Below are 16,185 nucleotides of genomic sequence, written 5' to 3'. Positions count from 1 at the left end.
GGTGGGTGGATCATTTGAGGTTAGGATTTTGAGACCAGCCTGGAAAACATGGTGAAACTCCACCTATACTAAATATACAAAAATTAGCTGGGAGTGTTACACACACCTGTAGTCCCAGCTACTCAGGAGCCTGAGGTAGAAGAATCACTTGAACCCAGGAAACATATGCCCTGAAATTTCCAGGATTGAAACAACTGTGGAACTTGACAAAGAGTGTATATGGTATAATTAAGAAGTTTACTCAGGAATTTCTTACCATTTTGAAAAGTTACATCCCCAGAGGCAATGTTCCTTGCGGAATCAAAATCATTTATAAACCATGATTTGTTAAGTCTGTGGATGCTGTGTTCACCATGTCCTATGTAGAGAATAAATGTTATTCACTATTATTTTCTTAAAAATGTGCATTTGCATATTGAAGCATTATAAAGCACCTCTTTGTTATTTCTTCTCTATAATTATGGTATTGTATTATTTTCTCCATTTATGTGACTAGATAGGTTTTATTTCCATGTGTTTCATTTGCGGATAGTAAGTGAACATGACCAGAATTCATAACACTTAAGCTTTCAGTTAGGGCCAATTTTGTCTTCTCATGGTTATTTGAACCCTGAAAATGTCCAGTTACTATTTATTCATTAAGAGCTTGAGCATATTAGTATCTACAGGGTAGACCTCTCTGCTGGGGTATGGGCCTTTTACTTATCTGCCCCATGGCCGTAACACTTAGATGTCTGTTAAGCCCTACAAAGTCAACTAATATCTGGGCTGAACAGATTCATTATACCACAAATGGGCTCCTATTCCCCTATTCCAACCTTAGTGGGCAAGAATCATGGGCTCTGGTGCCAATATCCAATTAAATGATACTTCCTCATCCTCACTCACCAGCCTGGGCCAATTCATCGGCACCTCTTACTTGGATAGGTGCTTCCTGACTTGTCACTTAATCTCCTGTCTTACTCCTTTCTTTTTATATTTTCTCCCTCTGCTGAGATTAAAATTTGATCATGTTTATAATCCTTCATAGGTTTCCAAGTGTCCTGCTTTAAGGTTCAAATTGCTGTATATGGTTCATAAGGCCATGTACAATCTGGCCCCTTCCTACCCTCCCATCCTCATCTCCAGTTGTTAATCTTCTCACCCTCTATGCTCTAATTTTGGTTGGATCCCTTTCAGTTTATTACATGATATTTTCTTTCTTGCCTCTTGCTGTTCTCCTTATAGAATATACTAGCCTGATTGATCGCTAAGCTCACCCTTACTCATTCTTTAAGTATCAGCTTAATCCATACTTTTTCTAAAGTAGTTTTTCCTTACCCCTTGAGTTACTTATGATCTCCCTTGACAACTTATACTTTTCTATTTTCATGTTTCTTTGCTTGTATAATTATCTGCTGTTGCCATTCAATTATGAGCTCTAAAGAAACTTTGCTTGTCTTTTAAAATGAATTTTACCTTCAAATGTTAGCACAGTAGCTACTCTGTAAATGTTTGAGCAATAAATAAATACATAACAAATAATAAGGCATTTAAAAATACTTTAGTATCTATGATCCATAACCAAGATGAGTCTAATCAAGCAATCGTTATGTACAATGTGAGAAGTGTTTTACATTTTTTATTTCATTAAAACATTCTGCTCATGACCAACTAATAGGCTGCCACCTGTAGTTTCAAAAACGCTGTTATGACTGCTCTGTTGATGTGAAAATCATTTCTAATTGATGATATTTTTAGTAATTGCATTCATTAGGAGATGGTCACATTCTTTTTGACTTTTTTCTCTGAATATTAAAATCACAGTGGAGCTCTGTGATATTAATAACCTCTAGATAGTTGGACTTCTCAGCTTTAAACTATGGACATAATAACTTAAAAAAATCTTGTGCAGTGTGTGTAGGGGTGTGTGTTTTGTGTGTAATTTACATTTGTGTTATAAATATTGAGACACTGAAACTCAGGTACTCTAACCAGCATGGTAGACTCACAATTTTGGAACAGAACTGAAAAGCCATCTAATGCTTTATGTGATCCCCTTTCTGAAGGTCTACACAATTCTTTATAATATTTCATGTGTTCCTTGGAAAGAACCACTGTTAGAAAGATTTTCTTCTGTCAAATGTAATGCATACATTCAGCCATTTTAATGAGGCACATACAGTGTGCTGGGCGGTGTGTGTGGTCCTGGTGATTCAACGGTGAGGAATGTGGTCATGGCTCCATTACCACAGAGCGTTAAAAAGTCACCCCTTCCTATTGCTTCACTCTCATTGCTTCCTTTACCTTCTTTTTAATCGGAAACTTGGTTCTTCCCCAGCCTTTAAATAATGGACGCTTGTTTTCACATGAACTGCTCTTGATAAGAGTCAGAGGTGGTATCAACAGTCTTTTTCTTGCTCTTCACATGTCTTCCAAGTGATTCCACGTCCATGGTCTCCCAAATCCACCTGTGCTAAAGTCTGCCATTTGGTGATACAGGTTTTCTGCTCACTCTGCCCTCTCTTGAACCTCACTGTTTCTTTCATTCATCACAGTCTTCAACACTTGATATATCAGGGTCCCCCTTATTCTATCCCTGGCTCTTGCCCTGGGCACTTTAGTATCCCAAACTTTGTTCACCTGCAGGCCTGCTTTATCCAGTGACTTCATTTGCCTCAATCTTAATATTATCTTCTTTTTACTTCAGCAACCAAGTACATTGAACATATATTTTAAGGTTCCCTTTAATTATTTGGAGATTCGATTTTAAATTCCACAGGTTTCTGTTCTTCAAATCCTTGTTACTACGATACCACCTCTTAGTCCTAAGCGACAAGGTTACCTTTACAAGAGACCCTTCTCTGCTTCTTCTCTGGCTATGAGACTTCTGATGGGCTGAGGCTTTCATGGGGCCAAATGTTAAAGCCCACTTGGAGCCTCTGCGCTTCCTTCTCAGACTGCATGCTGAGTCACAGGATGGACCAGATGTGTTGGTGTGGGATGCAGTCAAGCTGAGAGACAAGATGGCAGGCTGAGAACTGGGGCTGGCTCTTCCTATGCTGTCCATTCAAGTGTGGTCCTCCAGCCCTTCTGAGTTGTGATAAAGGTAGGTTAGTCAAGAGATGACTAGTAGACATATTTTACATAACAATTATCTAGTTTTCATTATAATTTTTAAATGTGTAGGTATCTAGTGTGGGAATCATCATTTGTACTCTGGCCCTAGGCCTCACAAAGGCTAAGGCAAGGCTGGCCTCGATACATACATTTCACCCACACTCTGATCTCTGGTCCCTTGGCTTCTTCCATTTCATTAATGTCTGTGAGTTTTTCTTAATTCCTAATAATTTCAACTCATTTTTGTGTGAACTCTATTATTTGCCTCCTTTTCTATTTGAACTCTCTCTTACACAAAGCTCGAACTACAAGTTGATTTTACAGTCTGCCTTCTTGGCTTTTGTATTCTGTCTTCTAAATCATGCTGGATAATAATTGACATTGTACATTACTACACTCCAAACTGGTGTGACTTTTTTTTTTTTTTGGTCAAATGATCCTTTATTGAAATACTTTCCTTTGTGCTTAACTGGCTGGGCATTCCACAGCACCACTGTTTGTTGATGTCATCTATGATGTCATGAGGGTGGCGGCCATCAGCATTACAGCCCACAGACTGGGCAGTCCCCAGGATCTCTTTAATGATTCCAGAGAGTTCTCTGGCTAAGGATCAGTGCCGCATCTGTCGAGCAATGTTGACGATCTCATCAAAAGTGATATTCCCACTGTGTTTAATGTTTTTCTGTTTCTTTCTGTCTCTTGGTGGTTCCTTGAGGGCTTTGATGATCAGGGCAGAGACAGAAGGCACCACCTCAATCTGGGCCTGTCTGTTCTGAATGGTCAGTTTCACTGTACTCCTCAGGCCCTTCCAGTCACCCGTTGCCTTGGCAATGTCATCACCAACCTTTCTCGGAGACAGACCCAGGGGGCCGATCTTGGGGGCCAGGGCAGAAGTGGCACCGACCTTGCATCCGGTGCACCTCAGGTATAAGACTTTGATCTCGTTGGGGTCAAACTTCAACGGCATGGTGGAAGAGGCTGGTGTCGGATGAACCCGGATTCGGGACGACTGAAGAAAGTTGCACCTTGGCCTCCTCCGAGCCGAAAACCAAGAGCTAGTTGTATAGTATTCTATAGTGTATACGTACCACATTTTCTTTATCCAGTCTATCATTGATAGATATTTAGGTTAATTCCATGTCTTTGCTATTGTGAATAGTGTGGCAATAAATATACACATGCATGTGCATGTGTCTTTATAATAGAATGATTCATATTACTTTGGCCATATTATACTTAGCAAACTAACACAGGAACTGAAAACCAAATACCACATGTTCTTACTTATAAGTGGGAGCTAAATTGTGAGAACAGATGGACATGTAGAGGGGAACAATACATATTGGGACCTTTTGGAGAATGGAGAGTGAGAGAAGGGAGAGGATCAGGTAAAATAACAAAAGTGTACTAGACTTAATACCCGGGTGATGAAATAATCTGTACAACAAACCCCCATAACACAAGTTTACCTATGTAACAAACCTGCACTTGAAATTAAAATTAAAGTTTAAAAATTCATATTTGAAAGTCTGGGATTACAGTTTGGGGTAAATATGTGTCAGCATGTGGGAAGTATTAATTATGAATATCTTATTTTATAGAGTATAATTTTAAAGTACTGTCCAGAGAGAAGCAGTAAAAAAGGAAGCATTACAAATAGAAGACTGAAATAGCATTTTCAAATATTTGAAAAGGAAATTACAGTCATTATTCGGATTTTGAAAAAGAGGAATTAGCACATTGGTTTATTAAATTCAAATTAGTACAAACATGAAATGAATAGAGTATAATCTATAATGACTTTGAAAAAGATGAAAAAAGAGAATCATAGCTATAAATGTTCAAAAGGAAAATGAACTTGGAAAAGACAAATTTTATGAGCTAGCATAATTTTTGTGACAACTGGGAAAATGCTCAGGGTCAGAAAACTTTCTTGTCTAATAAAAGAAAGAAAACATAAGTTATGAAGGAAAAGAACCAAGTGGTAAATTAAGAGAGTGATTTTAATAAATTTCACATCTAAAGACCTGACTTCTAGAATTTTCATTTGGTGACACAACAAGGTCAACATTTGCTTTGACATATGGCCTTGACCAGGAAATGGTGATAAGGAAAGCAGTAAGAAGTCCCTTTAATGAGAGTGTATCTGTGGTGAAAGAACAGGTGCAAAGATGACCTAGATGCCATTATTTGGAAATGTGTGTATAGCAAGGAAGCTGATCATTTTAAACAGGCTTAATGTGCCTATAATATAACCTTCTGATAGATTTTGTGAATTCAGTTAACTTGAGCTTTTGTCTGATAAATTACATAAAATAGCTTTATTGGTTAAAAAATGTTTAAGTAGCACTTGAAAATACCAGAAGAAATAAGAAAATTAGTAAATTATAGAATAAACCCAATAAGCTTTGGAATGTCATCAACATAAAAAATACCAAACATAAAGTTGTAGGTCCTGAATAAATGTTTTCCAAATACTTATAGACAAATAAAAAGCCTGAAGACATTTTTCATAAGGAAATCCCAGGAGAGGAAAAGAGAAACGTTGGGACTCAGAAATGAAATTTATGAAAATATGGAGCAAAACTGAACCAGGACTCAAAGGAGTGAAAGCAAATAAAAAAAGAAGATAAAGTCACTGCTGAGTTTAGACATAACCACAAAACCTTATGTGATGGGTTATTATTTTCTAACTAATTAAATAAAGAACAAAATCAACAAATGTTCTCTCCCTCAGAACTGTGTTTGGATACTGATAAAGTCACTCATTTTTTAAATAGTTGGTGTCAAGATGAATTGAAAGTGAAAATTGCAAATGAAGTATGAGTGAGAAAGTAACATAATCTTATAATTATTAGGTTTTCTTTCTTTCTTTCTTTCTCTCTCTCTCTCTCTCTCTCTCTCTCTCTCTCTTTCTGTCTTTCTTTCAGATGCATTTGGAATTTCTCTGAGTCCTTTCCATGATCTCTAGGTCTTTTGAAAATCAGAGACGGTGTGAAAGTTATTGCAAAAACAGAAAACATTAAAGATAGAAGATGTTAATTTAGAGATCACTGTGGAAAGCAATTTCCCTATTTAATTACTATGGACATTTTTCAGCTTTATTTTTTCTTAGAATTCAAAAGAAAACTTTCAAACATTTTCTAACTGGGGATAATAAATTAGCTGTGTCTCTGGTAGTCTTCTAAACTTTGTGATTTACTCCAAAGTTACACAGGTCTGCTTGAGAGGTTGACTAGATATGCAATAGTACATACTGAGTACCTACTGGGTGCTGGAACCATGATCTAAGAGCTCATGTGCAATAATGGGCAAATTCAGAGATGCTATTTCTGATTCACTGAATTTTGAGTCTAGTAGGGGTGGCAGTTGTTAATCACACAACCACAGATGAATGTACAATTATCAATGTGACAAATGTTATGAGGAAAGATGGGACAAGAAAATTATACATGTGAGTCTGTTCTCATGCTGCTAATAAAGCATGAGACTAGGTAATTTATAAAGAAAGGAGGTTTAATTGCCTCACATTTCTTCACGTGTTGGGAGGCCTCAGGATAATTACAATCATGGTGGAAAGCGAAGCAAACATGTTCTTCTCATGGCTGCAGGAAGGGGAAGTGCTGAGCGAAGCAGAGGGATGTGCCTTTTCAAACCATCAGATCTCATGAGAACTCACTCAGTATCAGGAGTACAGCATGAGGATAACCCCCACCGTGATTCAATTACCTCCCACCAGGGCCCTCCCATGGCATGTGGGGATTCTTATACGATTCAAGATGAGATTTGGGTGGGGACACAGCCAAGCCATATCACTGTATAACATAGACATTTAATTTAATGTTGGGGGTGACAGAAGACTTTTTTGAGGAAATGATCTCTGAGCTGACTTCTAAAGACAAGTTGGAGTCATCTAGGTAAAGGTGGCTAGTGGAGAATATTCTATAAAGGTTACACAGGTAGAAACAAGACACAATTGAAAAAAGTCTCAATGCTTAGGAAATATTCTTTGCCTCTTTAATTATTACTCAAAATAGTATATTTAATTCTACTTCTTATACCTTATAGAAGTGGTAGGTTGCTTATTGAAAATAAACATGACTCAGTAGACAATTTAGGGTTATATGGCTTCCTGACAAGGCTCTCTGGGCTTTAGTGTCCTACCTAGACAGAGAAGGAATTGGGTCAGATGATGTCTAAAGTACTTTTTTATTTGAAATTGCTGACTCTTTGGTTCATGTAAATAAATACCCAATTAACAGAAACTAGTATGGGTCTTGTACTAATAGTGGCAATAAAGTTTGTTACAAGCATTACATTACTAGCTCATGAAGAAGAGTCTGGTCTTGTTGTAGCTGCTAGTACAATTCTCTAGGAATAGACACTCTACAATATTTGCTCAGAGTAGCCTTAGTCAAGCAATGGATGCATTCATTGCTAAGTGGCCTGTGGAGGAAAATGGTTGTTTGCCTGAATACTAGCTTGATTTCATGATTTGGGGATGAAGGACTTAAAATGATAGACAAGAGGTAAGACACCTGGTAGGTACTGTGACTGTGGGGACTTTGATTAGAATACACACAAAAAATCAAGTGACTAGCTTATTTTTAACGATATTTTTATTTTTATGCACACACACAAATGATGAATAAGAAGATAATGCATGTTAGCAGTTATATTTATGGAATTTTTCCTTATGTACCTGTCTTGATTATGATACAGAAATTCACTTGAAATTAGTGATAATCCTTCATCAAAACCATGGTTTTTGAAGTTCTATTCAGTGCTGCTCTTTTTCAATCCTGTTGATGAAAATATATCTTTTAAATACTTCTATTTTCTTGTTTTCAAATGACTAGGGGGAATGATGCCAGAATAGCAAAACAAACACCATTTTTCCATGAATATCTGGCTCCTAAAATTGGCTTTGGACAGTTTGTAGAAAAATATTTTTATATCTGGAATTTGTCACTTTTGAAGGTTCTAATCTTGATATGCTGGGTCGCTTTAAGGAGAAAACAAAGAAAGGTGAGATGCTCTGTACTTCAGTGCCCAACTTTAGTGCCAACTACCTTCCCTGCAACAGGTGCTTGTATTGCACATTTGGTAAGCCTTAGAGTTGCTTTTTTTCTTTTTTTGCATTGAGTAAAGCCAACCCCATGAGTGTGAGTAGGTGAAATAACACTCCAGAAATAGCATAAATTACTTCTGGAGTCCTGTTAAGATGGCATGGTGAACATTTGTTTTTGTATTTTAATAGAGGATTAAGAGACATCACATATAGTCTCTGTTTTTCTTCTTTTCAGAAACTATTCTGAAGACTAATTGACATGTACACAGTGAGCCACATCACTGATAGGAATCATAGTAATTGACACCTTCTAGAACAGTTAATTTGATCTTGGCTATGTTGATCAATGTATAGAATAATGGAAGGGATGGTTCTGTTTTCCACTAATTTTGTTTTATCTTAGCTGGAACACTTGGCTTAGCATCAGGCTTTAAGAGAGATATTGACAAACTGGAAGACGTTCAGAGGTTAGGGGACTGGAATTATAAAGGGAATTGAAAACATGACAGATGATGCTTCCTTGAAAGAATTATGCTATTGGGTCTATAGAAGGGAAGGCTACAGGGAAGTTTGAGGGCTCATCCTGAACAAACCAAGAGCTTTTGTGTGCAAGAGGCATTTAATTTGTTCCTTGTGAACTTGCAGTTTTAGACTAGACTAAAGAAAGTGAAAAAATATCTAGGAGAATTAGTTCAGATTAACATAAGGAAGATTTTTCTAATCAAACTGCTTAAAATGCTTCTGACTGCCTCTGGAGAGGGAAGACTACGGGATGTAATAATTCCCACATCAGCAGGAGTGTTAGATGCTAGAGAAGAAATTTCAAATCAGATGCCCTTAAAGGTTTCCTTCTATTCCAAGTGTGTCTATAGAGTCGTAATTTGGTCATCTGGCTACAGTGGATTTAGCATTCTATTTCTACAATGTCCCAAATATTTGAATTTTTTTTTTTCTCAGGCCCTTAATAGAAGTTAAACTTTTTCTTAGCATAATTATATACAAATGACTTAAATATTCTACATATTTATATATGTAACTCTTTAATGCATAAACTAATCCCTTAAAGTATAATTTGGCTATAGTTTAATGTAAGGTAAATCAACTCGCTTTGGATGTGGCTAGCTAGATTCAAAGTCAAAAATTTTATTTTTAGTAAGAGTATATTGAAATAACTCCAGGGACTATTCCAGTAAAAGAAATTTCAGTGACAACCTTTTAGCCCAATCACAAAATTAAATAGTGTATTTAGAACTGGAGGTGGTTTTAGGAATCAACTCTATTTAAGTTTTAAACCTCAGGACCCAGGGACTCACACTGATAGGAAAGTTGATGTAGGCTCAGTTATAGTCATAGTAAGTGTCACTTTTGCTGTCACCTCTTTGGCCACCTGACACTGCTGCTCAGTGGTATTTTCTGCGAGGACAGATCATGTGTCCCATGTCTGTCAGAAGTGGGCATCGTTACTGGTGGTCCTCTTCAATGAGTCCAGCTATTCCAGCAGTGACTCTGGCCCCTGTCCTCTAGTCTGTGTGCAGTGGCTGGCTTCTCCCAGAGATTCCCTTCTGGCACACTGCCTATTGGCAAGGCCTGGGTCTCTACCACGCCCACCAAAACCACCAATCAGTGTCCCAATCTTGCTGCTTTTTACTCTTCAATTAACCTCAGTAACTTCTGCCCTGGGTTCGCCCACTAATCATCCTCTGATGGCCTGAACCCTAATTGCTTTTGCCTGGGAGGTGAAAGTGGTTGGGAGGTTAGTGGGGAAGTTATGGCTTTCTCTTGCCTTTGGAAGCATAGTGCTGACTTCTGCATTCTATTTGCTTGTGTAGTGCTAACAGTCTTCCCTCCCTCCCTCCGCCCCTCTTCTCCTCTTCCCCTTCCTTCTTTCTCTTTTTTCTTCCTGCCTTTTTATTTTTCATTTCTTTCTTTCAGCTGTCTTGCATATTTTTTCATATGCGACTTATTATGTTTCATATTCTGTGATTAAATATGCTATACTTGACTTCAACTCTTCAGAGAGGCAAAAACATCACTGCGCACAGTACGTAATTCCTACTCTTCTTGCTATTGTGAGGAAGAAATATAAATCTGTAACATAATCAATGCCTTGAAATATGTTAACATTGCATTAGTTTACATAAGAATAGGAATATATTCTGGTTGTTCATCTCCCTAATAACCTTGGATATTTTTTCATTTATCTAGGGTTTAAACTTATCAATTTGGATGCTAGCAGTAATATCACTAGGTAGTAGTAAATACCTCCTTTTCCTCTCTCCCCACACTTATGTAAAAAACATACCTGTCTAATATATATACCTACAGTATATATGTATAAATCATATACAAATAATATATAAATGAATAAATTAATTAGAAAAACATGACCTATTTAAATATACTGTTTTAATTTATTGATTGTTTTGGTTAATTTTAAAATATTGTGACTGCCCAGCTAGCTCAGTCTGTAGAGCATGAGACTCTTAAAAATATGTTGTCTACAGGTTATGGAATGAATACCTTGTTCCCTATGTAATCAATTTCAACTATTTGTATTATTAATATCATCACATTAAGGTGAATGTGCATATAATATCAATATTTTCTTATATAATTTTTAGTTTTCTTCTTCAATTGATTTTCAAATAAATCTTCTCTTGAAATAATAAAGTTTAATTTCTTAAAATACATAAGCCACAAAATTGAAATAGCAGTGTACAGTGTGCAAAGACATATTTTCTAGTTATCCTTTTTATGGGTTGCTGTAGCACAATTACCATTGTAATTTCTGTAGACTCTTCACTTTTAATATAAAAATGAAAGTGGTTATATGTGAAATTTAAAACTATTCTATCAAAACAAAAAATGTGTGCATTTATGTGTGATTGTCATTAAACCAATAATTTTCTGGTCACTTAGTATTATTACTAAACTGTGTACATTAGGTTATTTGAAATGTTTTTCACATATTTTTCATGGAACAGGATTTATGTATACTTATGTGAATAAATTAAATATTACATGATTGTTACTTATTTTTATATATCAGCTATAAATGTTAATTACAACAGTTTTAAAGTTGAGCCATTCTGTGATCCATCTCAGCACAGAATCACAATAAGAAGAAACCTATGCAAACAACCAAAATACATAGTCTGTCGTAGCCAAATGTGGATGGCAAAGTTAAACATTGCATGATATAGAAGACAAAGAAAAATACCTTTTATTAATTTATCTCTCTGTAGTCTCAATCATTTTGAAATCTGATTTTTCAGAATCTTTTCTGGCTTATCCCCAGATTCCAAGTAACTTATGGTCTTTCTCCAAACACTCACTATTACTAGCTATTTTGTTTACTTACTCTCTTTTCATACTCCTCACCATCAAACACCTCTTTCCGAAACCTGGGCTGCCAGCATGTGGATCTTTCTTTTTTCCTTTCTATATGGTCTGCTGAGAGGGATTATCTGTTTCCCCTTCTGAATGTATTTCTTCTCAGGGTGTGAAAACGGACCAATACAACGACTCTATCTCATGTCTCTCTTAGCCACATTCTGTCTCCATGATCCCCTCAACAGACATGTTTTTATAGCCCTTGGCTATTGCTCAGAGAAACAGTTTAAAAACTGTACTTTTCTCATTATCCCTTACTGCAATAAAATCTTTACTTGTTCAATTCATTCTGGTTCATACATTTCCTCCAGTTGCTATGCATATCATGGTCAGACTACAAAAGCAAGGTGATTTTACAACTTTACTATAAGTCTACACTTAGGTACAGAAATTCCATGAGTTTTGAGTTCATTCATTATTTTTTAATCAAACTGTCTCAGAGAATTATTTGAATTATTTGAATCAATGGAGGAAAAATGTGTTATGATGCCAAAAGCTAATAAATCTTCATATTATTTCTATCTGGCTTGCAAATGCATTCTATAACTTTTGTTTTTACTTTGTCCCAGAAGATATAACTTCACTAACAAGTTTAGCTAATATTAACATGAAAGTTTCATTGTTATTAGCTGGAGAACATGACTTAGAAATGTATGGGGCAATGAATAATAAGAAGATGATCAGTAGTTAAGTTGCTATGAATAATCCATGTATAACTAGCAATCCTGTAAGCATGGATCATTTTCATCACATGACTCTAAATTTGCTTCTGAACCAAAGTGGATAAAAATTTTTATTGAAAAAATATTGATTAATATTTTGTTTAGAATGATAAACTAAAGCACAAATTACATATAAAATATAGGTTTTCAATTTTAAATCATATACAGGATTTCATGAAAATCCTTTGATTTCTTCTACTTTAGCATGGAATAGAGATGAGGAGTAAAAGTGCAGGTCAATAAATTGAGCAAGGCTCTTACTTCATTTGACCATTTGAAAATTTGCATTTAGAGGGAACAAAAATATGTGTATAATTGTAAAAATGTGTTGGTCTTAGAAAATGTAGACATTTAGTCATCATACATTATTTAACAACAATATGAAAAACATATTCAAGAGATCATGAGGAAAATTATTCCTGAGAAGAAACACATTCAGACAAGAAAACAGATAATCCTTCTCAGCAGACCATATAAAAAGGAAAAAAAGAATGATCCACGTGCAGGCAGCCCAGGTTTGGGAAGGAGGTGTTGGTGAAGAGTATGAAAAGAAAGTAAGCAAAGAAAACAGCTAGTAATGGTGAGTGTTTGGAGAAAGACTATGTATTACTTGGAATCTGGGGAGAAGACAGAAAAGATTCTGAAAAATCAACTTTCAAAATGACTGAGGCCACAGAGAGATAAATTCATAAAAGTCATTTTTTCAGCATTAACTCAAAAGTCCACAGTCCAAAGTCTCATCTGAGACAAGGCAAGTCCCTTCTGCCAATGAGCCAGTAAAATCAATACCAAGTTAGTTACTTCCTAGATAAAATGTGGGTACAGGCATTGGTTAAATACACCCATTCCAAACAGGAGGTATTGGCCAAAATGAAGGGGCTAAAGGCCCCATGCAAGCCCAAAATCCAGGGGGCAGTCAAATCTTAAAGCTCCAAAATTATCTCCTTTGACTCCATATCTCATATCCAGATCACACTGATGCAAGAGGTGGGTTCCATTGTCTTGGGAAGCTCCACTCCATGGCTTTGCAGCATACAGCCTCCCTCCTGGCTGCTTTCATGGGCTGGCATTGAGTGTCTACAGCTTTTCCAGGTACACAGTGCAAGCTGTTGGTGGATCTACCATTCTGGGCTCTGGAGGACCATGGCCCTTTTCTTACAGCTCCACTAGGCAGGGCTCCAGTAGGGACTCTGTGGGGGGGCTTTGACCCCACATTTTCTTTCTGCACTGCCCTAGCAGAGGTTTTCCATGAAAATCTCACCCCTCCAGCAAACCTGCCTGAGCATCCAAGCATTTCCATACATCCTATGAAATCTAGGCAAAGATTCCCAAACCCCAATTCTTGACTTCTGTGCACTTGCAGGCTCAACACAGTGTGGAAGCTGCCAAGGCTTGAGGTTTGCATCCTCTGAAGCCATGGCCCAAACTGTACCTTGGCCTGTTTTAGTCATGGCTGGAGTGGCGAGGATGCAGGGAACCAAGTCCCTAGACTGCATATAGCAGAGGGACCCTGGGCCCGGCCCATGAAACCATTATTTCCTCCTGGGCTTCTGGGCCTGTGATGGGAGGGGCTGCCTCAAAGTTCTCTGACAAGCCCTGGAGACGTTTTCCCCATTGTCTTCCTGATTAACATTTGACTCCTCACTACTTATGCAAATTTCTGCAGCCAGCTTGAATATCTCCTCAGAAATTGGGATTTTCTTTTCTATTGCATTGTCAGGCGGCAAATTTTCCAAACTTTTATGCTCTGTTTCCCTTTTAAAACTAAATGCTTTTAAGCGCACCCAAGTCAACTCTAGAATGTTTTGCTGCTTAGAAATTTCTTCCTCCTGGTGGGGCGTGGTGGCTCACACCTGTAATCCCAGCACTTTGGGAAGCCAAGGCGGGTGGATCATGAGGTCAGGAGTTCAAGACCAGTCTGGCCAAGATGCTGAAACCCCATCTCTACTAAAAATACAAAAGTTAGCCAGACGTGGTGGTGGGTGCCTATGATCCCAGCTACTCAGGAGGTTGAGGTAGAGAATTGCTTGAACCCACAGGTGAAGGTTGCAGTGAGCCGAGAGAGCACCACTGTACCACAGCCTGGGTGATAGAGCAAGACTCCATCTCAAAAAAAAAACCAAAAAATTTCTTCCTCCAGATACCCTAAATCACCTCTCTCAAGTTCAAAGTTCCACAAATCTCTAGGGCAGGGGCAAAATGCTGCCAGTCTCTTTGCTAAAACATAACAAGAGTCACCTTTGCTCCAGTTACCAACAAGTTCTTCATCTCCATCTGAGAGCACCTCAGCCTGGATGTCACTGTCTATACATTACCGGCATTTTGGTCAAAGCCATTCAACAAATGTCTAGGGAGTTCCAAACTTTCACACACTTTCCTGTCTTCTTTTGTGCCCTCCAAACTGTTCCAACCTCTGCCTATTACCCAGTTCTAAAGTTGTTTCCACATTTTTGGGAATCTTTTCAGTAGTGCCCCACTCTACTGTTACAAATTTATTGCATTAATCTGTATTCACATTGCTAATAAAGACATACTTGAGATTGGGCAATTTACAAAACATTGGAGGAGATCTCTATGAGATCAATTTAGGCAAAAATTTTTTGAGAAATACCCTACAAGGACGAGTAACCAAAGCAAAACAGACAAATGAGATCTCATCAAGTTATGAAACTTCTGCACAGCAAAAGATCCAGTCAACAAGGTGAAGAGACAACCCACAGAATGGGAGAAACTATTTGCAAACTACCCATCTGACAAATACTAATAACCAAAATATATAAGGAACTCAAACAAATCTATGGAAAATAATATAATAATCTGATTTAAAAATTATCAAAGGTCTGAATAGACACTTTTTTTTTTTGAGATAGAATTTCACTCTTGTTACCCAGGCTGAAGTGCAATGGCACGATCTCGGCTCACTGCAACCTCCACCTCCCAGGTTCAAGCAATTCTTCTGCCTCCCCAATAGCTGGGATTACAGGGAAGGGCCACCATACCTGGCTAATTTTGTATTTTTAGTAGTGATGGGATTTCTCCATGTTGGTGACATTTCTTAAAAGAAGACATACAAATGAGAAACGGGCATATGAAAAGGTGCCCAACAGCATTGGTCATCAGAGAAATGCAAATCAAAATGACAATGAGATATCATCTTGCTCCATTTAAAATGGCTTTTACCCAAAGACAGGCAATAAAATAAGCTGGCAAGGATGTGAAGAAAAAGGAATCCCTGTACACAGTTGGTGGGAATGAAAATTAGTACAACCACTATGGAAAACAGTTTAGAGTTTAAGTTTTTTTAGTCAAAAAACTAAAAATAGAGCTACCGTCTAATACAGCAATTCTACTGCTTGGTATATGCCCAAAAGAAAGGAAATCGGTATATTGAAGAGAGATTTGCACTCCTATGTTTGTTGCAGCCCTGCTCATAATAGCCAAGATTTGGAAGCAACCTACGTGTCCATCAACAGATAAATGGAAAAAGAAAATGTGGTACTTATATACACAAAGGAGTAGTGTTCAGTCATAAAAAGAATGAGATCCTTTTATATGCAACAACATGGATGGAACTGGAGGTCATTATATTAAGTGAAATAAGCCAAACAGAGAAGGACAAAATTTGCCTATTCTCATTTATTTGCAGGAGCTAAAAAATAAAACAATTGAACTCATGGAATTGGAGAGTAGAAGAATGGTTACCAGAGGCTGAGAAGGACAGTTGGGTAGGGGCACGTAGAGGTTAATGGGTACAGAAAGTAGTTAGAAAGAATGAGTAAGACCTAGTATTTGATGGCACAAGGTGACTGGAGTCAATAGTAATTCAATTATACATTTAAAAATAACAGAGAGTATAACTGGATTTTTACACAAAAGATAAATGCTGGATACTCCATTTTA

The 16,185-nt window shown here is 37.2% G+C and overlaps 1 pseudogene; it reads right to left on the bottom strand.

The window, feature by feature from the left end:
* Nucleotides 1-3,512: 3,512 nt before the first annotated feature.
* On the bottom strand, nt 3,513-4,081 carry LOC116274577 (annotated as a pseudogene).
* Nucleotides 4,082-16,185: the final 12,104 nt, after the last annotated feature.

Source organism: Papio anubis, chromosome 4 (genome assembly GCF_008728515.1).
Source record: "Papio anubis isolate 15944 chromosome 4, Panubis1.0, whole genome shotgun sequence".
Taxonomy (NCBI): Eukaryota; Metazoa; Chordata; class Mammalia; order Primates; family Cercopithecidae; genus Papio; species Papio anubis.
This window is presented reverse-complemented; position numbering and strand designations above follow the sequence as displayed.